Source organism: Papio anubis, chromosome 2 (assembly GCF_008728515.1).
Source record: "Papio anubis isolate 15944 chromosome 2, Panubis1.0, whole genome shotgun sequence".
In the NCBI taxonomy this organism is placed as follows: Eukaryota; Metazoa; Chordata; class Mammalia; order Primates; family Cercopithecidae; genus Papio; species Papio anubis.
Genome location: NC_044977.1, coordinates 113939698 through 113955600, shown reverse-complemented (window position 1 = coordinate 113955600; position 15903 = coordinate 113939698). Strand labels below are relative to the sequence as shown.

The 15903-nt window shown below is 41.0% G+C and overlaps 1 long non-coding RNA gene across 1 annotated transcript; it reads right to left on the bottom strand.

Annotated features, from left to right (window-relative positions):
* Nucleotides 1-1567: 1567 nt before the first annotated feature.
* On the bottom strand, nt 1568-4776 carry LOC103882174. The gene is made up of 2 exons (XR_002520470.1): nt 3419-4776; nt 1568-2441 (listed from the first exon to the last, which is right to left on the bottom strand). It is a non-coding gene; the product is annotated as an uncharacterized LOC103882174 (long non-coding RNA).
* Nucleotides 4777-15903: the final 11127 nt, after the last annotated feature.

Genomic DNA, 15903 nt, shown 5'->3' with positions numbered 1-15903 from the left:
CCAAACCTACACTCAAAGAGACAGTCAAGTATCTCAAGAGAGCATGCAATTCAGAGTCAGAATGAATGATTCATTGGTAAGGGCCACATGAGTACACCAAAATCCATAGTAGCTTTGAATCATGAGTGCAGCCCTGGCCCCAGAGGTCTCTCACAGTAGACCATGGAATGGGCTGGCCAATCTCATGAACAGCCCACTGGAATCCAAAACACACAAGATCCTAGGGATCATGAAGGAAAAGCTGTATATTCATACTGCTTTCAGTGTGGTTCGGGAGAAAACAGAGAAAATAACAGAGCCCTGAAGTATCAGGTAAAGCATATAAGGACCGTCACACAATACAGTCATCTTTGTTTGGATTATTCCATAAGCAGAGCTTGACACAAAGAATTTGAGTGCAAGTAATTTATTTGATAGGTGAAGGAAAACAAAGTAGGGGCATGAGGACCTGAGACGGGGAGGAGAAGACAGATAATAAAGGATGTGTCATCAAGTGGGTTACGCCTGTGAGCAATTGGATCTTTTTTTTATTTTTACTTTTTTGTATTATACTTTAAGTTCTAGGGTACATGTGCACAAGGTGGAGGTTTGTTACATATGTATACATGTGACATGGTGGTGTGCTGCACCCATTAACTCGTCATTTACATTAGGCATATCTCCTAATGCTATCCCTCCCCGCTCCCCGACCCCATGACAGGCCCCGGTGTGTGATGTTCCCCACCCTGTGTCCAAGTGTTCTCATTGTTCAATTCCTGCCTATGAGTGAGAACATGCGGTGTTTGGTTTTCTGTCCTTGCGATAGTTGAGCAATTGGATCGTAATGCTGCTAGGGAGAAAAACCTGGGTGAAGAACACACAGTCAGAATTATCCCACCCAGGGTGAGGGAGCTAGGGTATGTATACACCAATAGCCATTAGTGATTGGTCGAGGGGTGCCGTAGAGGAAAACAGGAGGGTGTTAATAACCTGGCAATTTGGCCGGGCAGAGTGCCTCATGCCCGTAATCCCAGCACTTTGGGAGGCCAAGGTGGGCGGATCACGAGGTCAAGAGATGGAGACCATCCTGGCCAACATGGTGAAACCCCGTCTCTACTAAAAATACAAAAATTAGCTGGGCGTGGTGGTGCGCGCCTGTAGTCCCAGCTACTCGGGAAGCTGAGGCAAGAGAATTGCTTGAACTGAGAGGTGGAGGTTGCAGGAGCCGAGATCACGCCACTGCACTCCAGCCTGGTGACAAAGTGAGACTCCGTTTCAAAAAATAATACTAATAACCTGGCAATTTAGGTCTGCTGAGCATGTAGGTAGATTGGCTCCAGCAGCCAGGAAAAGCCTTCAGTGAATGGGATATGAGATTGGCGTTTGACTTCAGCTGGTCTACGATGAAATGGTAAGACTTGAATGGACAGGGTGAGCTCTAACAGCATTTGCTATGATTTCCCACAGTGGAAAGAACACCAGATTTGACATGAAGATACCTATGCATGAGGCCAAGACTACTAACACATACTCCTGGGGATGGTGAGAGAAGTAGAGGCAGACGATATATCCTTTACAAAACATAAAGTATAATATGCACACTAACTGTAATTATTAACTAAAAATTTTCAAAACTGAAGGATTATAGCTAGTATGTAGAAAAGGCAGTAGTCCTTAAAGTCACAGTCCTGTGTTCAAGTCCCAGTTCCACCCCCTTCTTAACTGTAGGGCTTTGTTTCAGTAACTTCAATTCTCCTTACTTATCAAATGAGGGCAATTAATAATACCTACTTCATAGTTCCGTTGGGATTAAAAGCACATAAACATGCAAACCATCTAGGACAATAGCTAGCAAATGGTAAGTATCTACTTCATCACCCTTCTTATCATCGTTAAGTAGAAATGTTTGAATGTTACACATAAAGTGAATCGTAATGCAGTAAATTCTATCACAGTTAATTTCTATTGATCTATGTTAAAAGCTAGTGTACACAATAACAATAAGTGGATGGATGGATGGATGATTGTAAGGCTGGAAGCAGATACTGTAGAGTGAGTGGTTAAAAATAAAATACTCATTTTATGTTATTCTGCTTTCAGATCATCTAAAAGCAAATGTTCAATATTTTCTACATCATCTTAGATGCTGGCTGGTAAGGGCTTAAATTACACTAGCAAACAAATACAACCAGGAGAGTACAGTGTCTGTGAAACTAAAACCAATTCCCATTATGGAAAACCATTTTTTATATGTCTGCTTCCCTGCTTTAGTAAACAGAACACAGAGAACATAATTGAATATTTGATGATTGAAAATCTTGCAGTGTCTGTGAGTTCTCATGCTGAACATCAGTTCTCATCACACAGGCCTGTAGGTGTACTTGTGGGATGGCAACGGATTACACAGAATCTTTAATGGCCTTGAGAAGTACTCATAAGGCTTCTTTTTCTTCATCTTTATCCTTTAAGAAATAAATAAATATTGATATCAGTTGGGTAAGGTTTTTGTTTGTAGATTTTTTCCATCTGATTAAGTTTAGGGAAATTTTGTTTACTGCTCTCTGAATAAGATGAGCTCTCTCTGCCTCTCTGCACACTGAGTTGGGGAAGTTGAGGGGGTCCTTTATCACCTTCCTGAGCACTAGGGGACTAGATACTTTCCTCTATTGGTCTAGACCTAGAGAGAAGGTTAGTAAGCCCAGCTTCTCGTCCTGCAGTAGAGCCTCTGGGCATTAATCTAGGGGACTCTTCCAGATGCATTCTGAGTTTTTAGCAAAGAGTTGTTCATAAAGAGCCATGCCCACCACCCACCATCCATCTCAGCTCTTTCTGGTCTGGCCTCTCTTCCTGTTCTCAGCTCTGCCTATAAGGGCCTTTCCTAAAGTAATGAGACATCCCAGAATGCACCTCCTCATGACCCGTCCTCTCTCTTTTTCTTTTTTTTTTTTTTTGTTGTTGTTGTTGTTGTTGTTGTTGTTTTCCTGAGACGGAGTCTTGCTCTGTTGCCCAGGCTGGAACACAGTGGCGCAATCTCAGCTCACTGCAACCTCCACCTCCTGGGTTCACGCCATTCTCCTGCCTCAGCCTCCTGACTAGCTGGGACTACAGGCACCCATCACCAGGCTTGGCTAATTTTTGTATTTTTAGTAGAGATGGGGTTTCACCATATTGGCCAGGCTGGTCTCTAACTCCTGACCTTGTGATCCACCCGCCTTGGCCTCCCAGAGTGCTGGGATTACAAGCGTGAACCACTGCACCCAGCCCTGTCCTCTCCCTTATTATGCCAGCCACATTGAATCCTGGACGTTATACTCTGGACATGGGCCTCTCAATGGATGTCAGAGGGAAAAAGTCATGGGGGGCGGACGGGAGACCTAGGGAACATAATATAAATATGCTGGTTCAGCAGATAATTGTCTTGCAAATAAAAGGCAGTTACCTGATTCATTGACTGGAGAGGACTCAGAGTCCCACGTTTAAATGTGAACATTGACCTCAGTCACCGTTTTCTTGCGCCGTAATATTCTGGGTCAGTGAGTGGAGGATATAAAGCCATAGAGTGCTTTTCAAAATCTAACCCCAACCATGTTTCAGTAAAAATGCAGTCTACATAGATTCAACTCTGTTTCCTCCTTGGTTTATAGCTTTTGTGCTAGCATTTTTGCGGTCATTTGTGGCTATTTTCATAGGAAGTTTCGAGGAGCGTTATCAGGCATTGCTTTTTAATTACCATACCAACCCAGAAATACCAGAATGAGAAGACTGAAATTCCAGTTACCATAAAAACTGCACATAAAAGTCATCTAACCATTACTTGCAGATATCAAGAATGCGGTAAAATAGTGCTGGATTATGGGCACTAAAGCTCATGCCCTTGGCTCCCGAGAAAGCCCTCAGTGCAGAAACTAACAGTTGACTAATTCAATAGCTGTGCTTCTTTTCCTCCTCAAACAGCTCAGTGTGTAGTCGGGTACATTATGGTCCAAAATAAAAGATCCATTTTTCAGCATCCCCTGCTCCTGAGTGACCATGTGACTAAATCCTGGCCACTAAATTCTAGAAATGTTGTATAGGACTTTCAGAAGTTTCCCTAAGAGGGAGGAAGTACACTTTTCTTCTTTCATAATCCCATTCTGCTGCCTGGAATGCAGATGTGGTGGCTGGAGCACCAGAAGCATCTTAAAACATGAAGATGAAAGTTGCACACCAGAGATAACAAAGAAGACAGCTGGAAGGAGCCTGGGTCACTAATAAATTTCTTGAGCCCCTATTCCAATCTTATATTTCTGATTAACAAACCACCTAAAATGCACTGGCATAAAACAATAGCAATAATTTACTATAATTCTCTTTCATGATTCCAAGTGTTGTCTAGGGAGCTCTTGCTCAGCGCTTCTCATATGGGGCTGGAGTCATTTGAAGACTTCCTCACTCACATATGCAGAGGTTAATGCTTATTATATGGCTGGGATCTCAACTGCTGCTCTAACTCAGAACACTTGGCTTCCCAGTGTGGCCTGGACTTCGTCAGATGCCTTACAACATCGGCTTGTTTCTGATCTCGGAATCTAGCTGCCACATAAAGCCCTTTGTGATCTGCTCTCCAAAGACAGGTTCAAGGATGAAGTCTCACACTCACTTCTGGGAAAAGGGAGGACAGAGAATGGCAAGATCATAGTTCAGGAAAAGCAGAAGATCTTGTTACAGCCATTTAAAAAATATAAAATCTGATCAGGCACGATGGCTCACGCCTATAATCTGAGCACTTTGGGAGGCCAAAGTGGGCGGATCACCTGAGGTCAGGTGTTCAAGACCAGCCCAGTCAATATGGTGAAACCCTGTCTCTACTAAAAATACAAAAATTAGCCAGGCATGGTGGCGTGCCTGTAATCCCAGCTACTCGGGAGGCTGAGGCAGGAGAATCGCTTGAATCTGGGAGGCAGAGTTTGCAGTGAGCTGAGAACGTGCGATTACACTCCAGCCTGGGCAATAGAGTGAGACTCAGTCAAAAAACAAATAAACAAACAGACAAAAAAGGCTGGGAACAGTGACTTATGCCTGTAATCCCAGCACTTTGGGAGGCCAAGGTGGGCACATCACAAGATCCGGGAGTTCGACACCAGCCTGGCCAACATAGTGAAACCCCATCTCTACTGAAAGTAAAAAAATCAGCTGAGCGTGGTGGCATACACCTATAATCCCAGCTACTCAAGAGGCTGAGGCAAGAGAATCACTTGAACCCGGGAGGCGGAGGTTGTAGTGAGCTGAGATCGTGCCACTGCACTCCAGCCTGGGAGACAGAGCAAGACTCTGTCTCAAAAAAAAAAAAAACCTAAAATCTGCCAACACCCCTTGCCAGCCCTAAATGCCTTACTTCCACATGTATTTTATGTGAGAAGCACATAAAAAAACAAAACATCTGTCTTGTTTAAGTGGGTGTTAGTATGGGTTTTTCTCTGATGTGCAGGCCAGCCTGATCCTGACTGACAGAGCTCCCGAGGCCATCACTCATACTTGATCTGCATACACTTTGCACACAACTCTAACCGGCTTGTTCCATCTGGAGGCTCCTCCCAAAGAAGATAATTGACAACAGAAGAGAAAGGGTGGGCAGGGAACATTGTTAGAATCAAGTCAGGCACACTCATAGCAACACCAACAGAAAAAAGAAATGGAAAAGTTATATACAGTCACCCACACTTTCAGGAGGCATAGCTATCTATATGTGGCCATTTCCTAAAAAGACAAGCAGCAGAATTACATGAGTTAAAAAATCCTAGAGATTATAACTAAATACAGTAGAATTCAAGAATTAACAAGGCCCTTATAATATTAAAAAGGAACTGAGTTTACTCGTGGCAGCCTGATTAAAGATGATTTTTGTACATATTATTACTGAGGACAATCTCTGAGAAAAGATTTCCTTGTAGGTTTTTGAGACATGATTTCATATTCTTATACTTTTTTCCTTAAAAGAATCTCTGAAAGATAATTTGCTAATGCCCAATTCCATTTTTGAATTAGGCGAACAAATAAAAAAGACACAAAAGCAATCTTAATTCAGTCAGAGATGTTCAAATTAAGCTCAATCTGCACATTAATTTTGTGCCTGGAGGAGCGACTGCATAGCTGTCCCACGATGCCCTGGGGAGCACAGCAGCACCATTTTTCTGTGAAGAACCCTAGATCTCAGGGAAATATTCGAGAACAGAGCAGGGACTGTCCGTAGGAAAGCCCATGGTCTGCAGAGCGCCCATCTCCACTTTCTCACTGAGAAACTAGAGTTAACGTTTCTTCTATCATTTGTTATTTTGTTTTGTTTGGGGTCACAATATGCTTTTTGCTTCTTAGGGTTCTAAAATGCCTTGAGATCAACCAATACTAAGTTCAGTTTAGAAACTCAAAAGAAGAAAGAGTACTTCCGTGAACATTTTTCTCCTTATTCCATCAACCCCAAAGAAAAAGAAACAAATGATTTAAGACATACATCTATTTCCTCACTAGCAGTGTCAAAAAAAAAAAAAAAAAAAAAAAAAAAGAACTTAACCCCTAAAATCATGTAAGTCCTTCCCTTCTTGATTCTATTTGGGCTTACTAAAATTAAATCTCCATAGACATGTCAATCTCTCATTTCCAGTAAACTTCAGAGTTTTCTATCCTTTATTATACTCAGAAATGGGGTTCATAGTTATCAAAAAAAATGACTCATTTTTTCATTATGGTCCACCACACACTGTTCACATCCAAGCCACAAGGAACTGGTGGTACAGACCCACACCACTCCATCCCCTGACTTTGCTCTATTTTCACCACCAGAAATGCACATGCCCTGTTTCCTACTGTCTATTTTACACTGCAAGGCCCACATCAAATGTCTTCTCTATGAAGCTATGAAGCCTTTCCTCGCCTTCTATATTAGAATTAACCTCTTCCTCCACTTTCAACAAATAAATACTTCAGTGACCACTGAATGCTGGGCACTATTTTAGGGTAAAGGGAAACAACAGAGAGAAAACATGGCAACATGCCACCCTTCTACTGGAAGAGATAAACATTAATCAAATAATCAAAGAAAACATGTAAAATTGTGATATATGCCATAAATGGGTGGCCTTGGCGCTCTATGATAAAGGAGATGTGATCAGTTATATGTTAAATCAGAAACTGTAAAGGACCTGAAATTTTATCCAGCTCGCAAGTTAACAAAATAGCCTGCCAATTTTACATACATACAATGACAGAAGATACAAGACTCCTGGGTCAGAAACATGGATAGTTTGTTATACCAAAACAGCAGCCAGGACAGTCTCTTGTATAGCTCCTCCACCCCCCATCTCCACAGGGCTGTGGATGAGGGACCAACGTTACCTGCTCATGCAGTAAGGTGCACCACAGGAGAGGAACCCTCAATTTTAGAAGACTGACTCTTATAAGGCTGTTCATCTGCTCATACACCTCTCTGGAGAGAAAGAGAGAGTAATGTAAGCAAATCTCTGGGGAAGAGGAGGAAACATCATCACTACTCTGGAATGTGAGCAAATGGCTCCAGGAAGGTATATTCTAAATGTCTCTAGGAAAACACCATCTCTAGCCTCCAAGAATATTTGCTATTCAAGCATGTCCTTCGCTCAGGAGGCTCAGATGAATGAGAAACGAGAGAAATCCACAGAACTGTCTCCTCACATCATGAACATCTGAGAAATTTTCCCTAAGAAATAAAGTGTGTGCTGAAGAATAGGTAGGAGTTGATGGGACTGGGGGGACTTGGGAGCACTGCATCCAGGCACATAAATTAGCATGTGCAATGCCAGGAACAGGAGAAAGCATGGTGCTTTCAAGGAAATGCTGCATGGCTGTAGCACACGTCACTAAATCAATCTGAACAGACAGACAGGGACCAGGTCATGCAGGACCTTGCAGGTTCATATTAAGGATGTGATTGCTTATTCCAAGGGCAATGAGAAGCTAAAGGTGTGTTTTAAGCCAAGAAATGATACAAACAAACTTGTGTTTCAACACAGCCACTCTCTATGTTGCAGAGGATGGACTAGAGTGGAATCAAACCTTGTATTCTGGCTTCCCACAGAGTCTTTAAAATGGCCGACTCTTTGAGCTTACTTCTACCACATGCTAGTCTTTTCCTTGTACACCCCCCACCAACAATGCAGCCCAGCACCTCTGAATTTGTCATTGCAGAAGAGGCAAAATCCCACCTCCATTCTTTCAGGGTCCTAGTTAGGCCTGAGTTTAAATTGTCATAAGACAGGTCAACAGAAGAACACCCAGCTTATTTATTTATTTATTTATTTATTTATTTATTTATTTTAATTTCTCATTTTAATATTTATTTATTTATTTATTTATTTATTTATTTTGAGATGGAGCCTCGCTCTGTCACCCAGGTTGGAGTGCAATGGCACAATCTCGGCTCACTGCAACTTCTGCCTCCCAGGTTCAAGCAATTCTCCTGCTTCAGCCTCCCAAATAGGTGGGACTACAGGCACATGCCACCATGCCTGGCTAAGTTTTAGTAGAGACAGAGTTTCACTATGCTGGCCAGGGTGGGTCTTGAACTCCTGACCTCAGGTGATCTGCCTACCTTAGCCTACCAAAGTGCTGGGATTGCAGGCGTGAGCCACCGCACCTGGCCAACAACTTTTTTATAAAACAGGTTTCACACTGCACAGGAGCACTCATAAGGAAATGAAGACCCAAAGAACCAGTTTGAGTCAAACATTTATATACAGAATGGGACAAAGAGTAGTAAATTCTGAATATATGATAAGGCAAAGGAGCTTGAGCTAGAATAGTTAATTGGGCAGAGAAGTGGTCAAGAAGATAAGAGTTAGTGTAACAAAGTCTGTGTTGTATAGATGTCCTTCAGCCTCAACTTTTCCATCATTGAAGATTAGAATGTTATTTAATAGGGAGGACATCTTTCACAACAGAATTTCATCTCCTGCTTTTAAGAAACAAAAAAGAGGTCAGAATGGTCTTCTTGCACCTGCTGTTTTTCAAGTGCCTTTAATTCAAAGTAATCGATGTGCCAAAATGGTATATTTTTAACTCCTTCATCATTTATTGTTCACTTACATTGTGCAGAATAGTAATTTGAATCAAAATTATTTTCATCATTGAATCAGTAGAAGAGAAGCCCCTACCTTCCTGTAGCTTCCATTTTAATGTGCTTTGATAGATGAATGTGGTTAATCTCAATTACAGTCTGTTAATCTTTCCACTTCTTTACTTAGGATACTGCAGTGCGTCCACCATAGAAAAGACCCAGATAAAGATAATTTAGATTTGCCAGATGTTCAGCTGCTCTCAGAAATAGCTCCTGAATTCAGTAAAACCAGGGTGGCTTTGAATGAGGTCTGTGATCTGGTATTGGTGGCCTTATTTTATATATATATATATATAACATATATGTGTGTGTGTATATATATAATATATATATATAATACACACACACATATATGTTTTATATATATATATATATACACACACATATATATTATATATATATACACACACATATATATACACACACACACACGTGTGTATATTATATATATACAAGGACTTAGGAATCAACCTAAATATTCATCAATGGATGAATGAATAAAGAAAATGTGGTATGTATGTACACAGTGGAATACTACCCAGCCTTTAAAAAAGAAGAAAATCCTGTCATTTGAAACAACATAGAAACCTCAAGGTTTCTTGAGGACATTATGTTAAGGGAAATAAGCCAGGCACAGAAAGACAAATACTGCGTCATCGCACTTATATGCAGAATCTACAAAAGGACAGTTCATAGAAGCAGAGAGTAGAATGGTGGCTACCAGGAGCTGCAGAATAGGGGTGGGGATTGGCGGGTTGTTGTTCAAATCATACAAAATTTTAGTTAGACTGGAGGGACAAATTCAAGAGATTTATGGTACAACATGGTGACTATGGTTAATAACAATGTATCATATACTCAAAATCACAGAGAGAGTAGATTTTAAGTGTTCTCACCACACACACAAAAAAATGATAAGGCTATGAGGTAATGCATATGTTGATTAGCTTGAGTGAGCTATTCCATAGTAGATAGATATATCGAGACATCATGGTGTACACCATAAATACATGCAATTGTACTGCTCAATTAAAAATTATTTTTAAAATTAAGTTTTTCCAAAAAAAGACAAAATACAAAACGCAGCTCTGAATCTAGAGCCAGGGTAAATGTAAAGGATCTGAAATCTTGACTAGTCTGATGAGAGAAAATTAAGATAGAGACTGGAAGAACACAATGGGGTTAGAAGGGCAGAGGATGCAATGGCTTCCAGTAACAACTTCTTTAGAAATAGCTGATTGGTTTTATATAGGAGATGCTGTTAAAAGTGTTACCTTCTGCATTTTCCCCTTCACCACAAATTTAATAACTTTATTTTCACGGCAGCTCCATCAATTTTGGTTTGGATGTGCTTCCCCAGAGCGTTTGCATAATATGTATCCCACAGGTTTCATTTCTGTAAATCACTGCTTTGTGGGGGGATAAGGGGGGTGGATTCCAGGCGAGCTCCAGCCTTTGAGTAAGTTTTGAGACCAAAAGGAGATTGCATTTCCTGATTGCTAAGTTATCTCTGCTACTCACTGAGAAATTATTTTTCCTATAACACTTTCGTTTGTATATTCGATAAAGTTAATATCTGTGAAATCAGTTGATTCTCACTGCGCTAAATTATACTAGAATAGACAGAAGATTGACTTCCTGGTATTGACAAGAGAGAACTCTCAATGTCTTTTGACTTATTATCTCTGGCAGTTGGAAAGGATTACAATAACACACAAAATTACTTTACAGGGTATGTTTGGAGAGCAAAGAAAACTAATGGAGAGATGGGTTCTTGGGGTATTTTTGTCTTTTGATGAAGATTTCCATTTCCTGTCAAACATTTCTCCTGAAATAAACTAGCGGCACACAATGCAAATTGATTTATCCGCACCTAAAGAAATACCTGAGGTTTAATTGCCTCTGCAATATTTATGCTTACATAAATAATTCAATGGCAAATTAATCCAGCTTTCATAATTACCTCCCACAGAGGCACATGGCTGAGTCCCAAGGACTTAATTATGGCTTGATGAAGGCATTTAGGTCACTACAACCAACAAACCATATAGAAACATTTTAAAGACATAAAGGAAAGCAATCCATAGCTTTCAAGTCTAAGTAAGTTCTTATGAAGAAATACAGTATTTGTGGTTGATCTTAAACGCTGTGGACTTCAGGAAACACTGCTCCATTCATGATGAACTTTCTAAAAATACATTGTCTTCAACATCATCCAAGAGCATATAGCACATCAGGTGCTTACATTTGCACTTGAGTGATATCTTTGCCCTAACTTGGCATATTTCCCTCATAAACTAGTACAGCTATTTCTTCTTTGGTGTTTCATTCATCAAATTCAGCTGTCGTATGTTGAGCCACTGGTCTACTTTCATTTTGCTCACTCTCCTCTAATTCTTCCCTAGGCCAAGGCTGTATTCCTGGACATAGCTTTCAGGCAGAGGAGAGGCCAGTTAGCTCAGCACCTGCACCTTATTATATTTTACTAGCCATTTAACAACTTTTCTCTTCTTCCAAAATTTCATATTTTAAGTCAGGACCACCCAAAAAAGATAAAAACCATACATCCTGTCATTCACCAATTGGAATAGGAGCTAAAATTGGCATTGAATGTTATAGCTTATTAAATGGTTTGATTACATTATCTGGGATAGCCTACCCTTAACAGAACTGGGAGGGAATTAGAATAATTCAACCATATAGACAAGAATCTGAGGCTTAAAGAGGTAAAGTAGTATGAACAAGATAATAATTAGTAGAGCCAGGCTCAAACACAAGTCTTCTTATCCTAGCATGTGAGCAGGGACTTTGTTTGATTCACTCATCTGTGTCTAGATCCTAGAACAGGGCCCAGTACATAGTAAGCTCCCAATAAATATTTGTAAAATGAATGCATTATAATCCCCATGTGCTTTGCTCTGCGTCATGCTGCCTTTGTAGGAAACACATGATTCTGCTACTTTGAATGATGTTCACCCTCTGGCTTCTCGTATTCTCTTTCCCACAGTCCATCCAATGTATGCTTCAAACTCAGGTGACTGCCACCCAGACCTCTAACAGCACCCACGTCTCTCTACAGCATGACTCTGTTCATATTAATTTACGATACAGCTGAGCACTTGGTCATGCACTAATCTGTATTGGCTTCTAATTGTATGTTTGTCTTGTCTCTCAGTTCCTCTCAGTCTTTTTTATTTCAGCCAACCCAGGTGTGTCTGTGTGAATCTGCAGGTGGGATTCATTTGTACTGAAGATTAAATAGCTAAACTGCAAAATTTTGGCAAGGCAGCAAGCTGAATCCTTTTAATTCTTGCTACTACAGTGAAAAGAAGGCAGAAAAACCCATCACAATCTCCAACATCCCACCCCAAACATAAGAAATATGTCTAACAAAATAATTACTTTGATAGAGTAAATAATAGTTTTAAACCCTCTTATTTCTAGGACTATAGGAATCGAACTAAGTAGTAGATAGTAAAAGAAAGGAAGTCACATGGAAGATTCTTCTAGGTGTCAATCCATTTCCTGCTAAAACCAACAATAGCCTATCAGACCCCGCCAGCCCCAGGACAGAAGATAACTTCTTTTACAGTAGGTGTTTTGCATACTGAATTTGTAGTAAGGAGAGTCTCACCTTCAAGAACTTGTGCAGAAAGTTCCACCTGGCTGATGGCTCCCACAATATTCTAGTGAGGAGAAATTCATGAAAACAGCAGCACTAACCAGGAGCCATACCTGTAAGTGCTTTTTAAATCCTGTACATATGGTACAAATGAATATGGATATAGGTGTGTTGCTTAATAAATAACTTCACGTTTTTCATTGTGTAGATCACTCATTCTCAGTTCTTAAGTAAATAAGAACTTACTTACGTGCACTTAACAAGCATCTACCTTGCTAAGTGCTCATGACAGGGTAATCACCATACAGGTGCCTAGAATGAGCTGATGGATGAACAGACTGCCTGGTGAGTTCAATTAATAAACCGACATCAATATGGCCCCAGATGAGAACAGGTAAGAGGGCTTTCACTCAAGCTCCTTTCTTCTTTGAGTCTATGTTTCTTATCTGCATACTTTTCCCATATCCTGACCTTGAGGAACACAGAAACTTTTCTTGGGGCCTCTCCCTCACCTCCCTATGTTATAGGCTCTTCCTAATACCTCTTGCAGATGACATTTTTGGGTAACTCTCTGGCTACATGGACTGATGGTGGCTTTCTATTTCACTATGTCCTATCTGCATCCTCTGGCTGTTCCCTTAGTTTAGCTGAAACCCAGGAGCTATGTCCAGTATTTCTTCTTTATCCCCTACAGATATAAGCAAAGGGCAAGTGTTCAATATGTATTTATTGCATCAAAGCTCACTGAATTCTAAGGTTATAAATGCATAATTGTCATGCTGGTCCCCTACCAATTTCAATAAGGATGGTACCATGTTCAAGAGGCCAAAGAAAAGACCTGGAGCCAGCAAACAAGACATAGGGTTTACACACAGGGCAGTTCAGTGCCAGTAGGCGGGACAGGAGAACTACAACTGCTTAAAAAAGGAATGCAGTTTATATAGCATTTTCACTTAGCACCCTCCCTCAGCAAACTCCACCTGGCAACTCTCATTTAACCCAAAACAAAGGGCCTCAACACCCTGTATGGCCTGTATTCCATGGGATGGACCAGGGGTTCAGCTATTCCTTACAGATAAGGAGTGAATCTCTGGGTTGGCCACTCCCAGATTCCTTAGCTCAGAACTCCAAACCTACATTCTTCTTTGACCACAGGGTGATTCTCAGCTGTTTAAGTTATTGCTGTCAGGTGCATCTGCGATACAGGGTCATTCTCAGGGTAGACTTCAGTTATTGCTGTCAGATGTGTCTGCCATACACAAATATTTTCAGGTATTAAAATGTAATAATTAAAACATGGATTATTAACCTGTGCTCTGTAAATGGATTTCACTGGAATTCCCTTCAAGCTGTATGAAAATTTTCATGGCCGGGCGCGGTGGCTCAAGCCTGTAATCCCAGCACTTTGGGAGGCCGAGGCGGGCGGATCACGAGGTCAGGAGATCGAGACCATCCTGGCTAACATGGTGAAACCCCGTCTCTACTAAAAATACAAAAAACTAGCCGGGCGTGGTGGCGGGCGCCTGTAGTCCCAGCTACTCGGAGGCTGAGGCAGGAGAATGGCCTGAACCTGGGAGGCGGAGCTTGCAGTGAGCCGAGATCGCGCCACTGCACTCCAGCCTGGGTGACACAGCGCGAGACTCCGTCTCAAAAAAAAAAAAAAAAAAGAAAATTTTCATGCTGGGTACAAATGTTCATTTTTCTGGAAGGGGGATAATTAACCTTCATCAGCTTCTCAATAGGATCTACTACCAGAAATGAGAGGCCTGCTACCAAAAACCCTGTAGCAGCTGCAGAAAGGCCAAGAGATCTGATCTTTCTGTAAGTAGGTTATGTTTCTGCAGACTCAACAATCCTCTTTGTTATATAAGACCCCTGTCAGGAAAGACAAAAGGGCATCAGTGTAGACCACAATTTCTTCAAAAGTAATATTTACAAGATTTGTTTATGTTGGAGAATCCACTCTAAAGGTTACACTTTTTTTTTTAAACAGGGTCTCACTTTCTCACCCAGGCTGTAGTACATTGGCACGAACATGGCTCCCCAAGCCTCAGCCTCAAAGGCTCAAGTAATTCTCCCACCTCAGCCTCCCAGGTAGCTGGAACTACAAGCACATGCCACCGCACCTGGCTAATCTGTGTATTTCTTGTAGAGATGCGGTTTCACCATGTTGCCCAGGCTGTTCTGACTCCTAAGCTCAAGTGATGTGCCCACTTCAGCCTCCCAAAGTGCTGAGATTACAGGCATGAGCCATCAGGCCCAGCCGGTTACACCTTGATGGTCATGGGCCTAGCAAGATGCAACTACAGGAAAGAAGTGGAGTCTGTCTAAGAAAAGCATCTGGCAAAATTAGCTCCTGTCCAAAAAGCCAGGGTAAAGAGTCTCTTTTGCAGAAATATTTGAGAGTTTCATCATTTTCCCAAGAGCCTCTCTTTATCCTTTAATATTCAAATCATTCTCTTTCAAGGGGCCTCTCATGCCACTATCACAGCTGATTTTCTGTTCTTCACTTGTTAACTGGTCTAACTCTGCCAGATTCTCATTTCTCAATGATAAGACTCCCAGCATTGCTTACATGAAATCCTGCATTTTGTGTAAGATTTGCAGTTTCATATTTCAATTTGCCTTGTGTTTGCATTGAAACATCAGATGTTGATACACTGGGTGGGCTGGACACAAGGATTAAGCAGGAAGGTATGTCTAAGAGCAGATATTTTATAATTAGTCAGTTAATGAGCTAATACTTTCATGCTGCTATATTCTAACAAGTTTGTAACTGCTGTGACTTAGGTAATAAATATTCAATTAATGAGGACCCCTCCTGTACATCAAAACATTAACAGCAGTGATATCTGAGTAGCAGGATTATGGGTAACAAAAGTAATAAGTGATATTAATTGTTTGCTATGAATGTTAAGCACTTTACAAGCATGACCTCATTCAATGGTCACAGAAACCCCCTGAGAGAGCTACGATTATTTTCCCTCTCTTCAAATGAGGAACGTAAGGTTTAGAGAGGTTAAAAATACTTACCCAAGGTCACATTGTTATGTGGCAGGGCAGGGATTTAACACAGCTTGTCTGACTTCAGAGCCCAGACCCTTAACCTCCCCACTTATTTGTATTTTCTTTTTTAATACAAAGAAAATTTATAACTAGTGCCATAACGGGAGAAAGT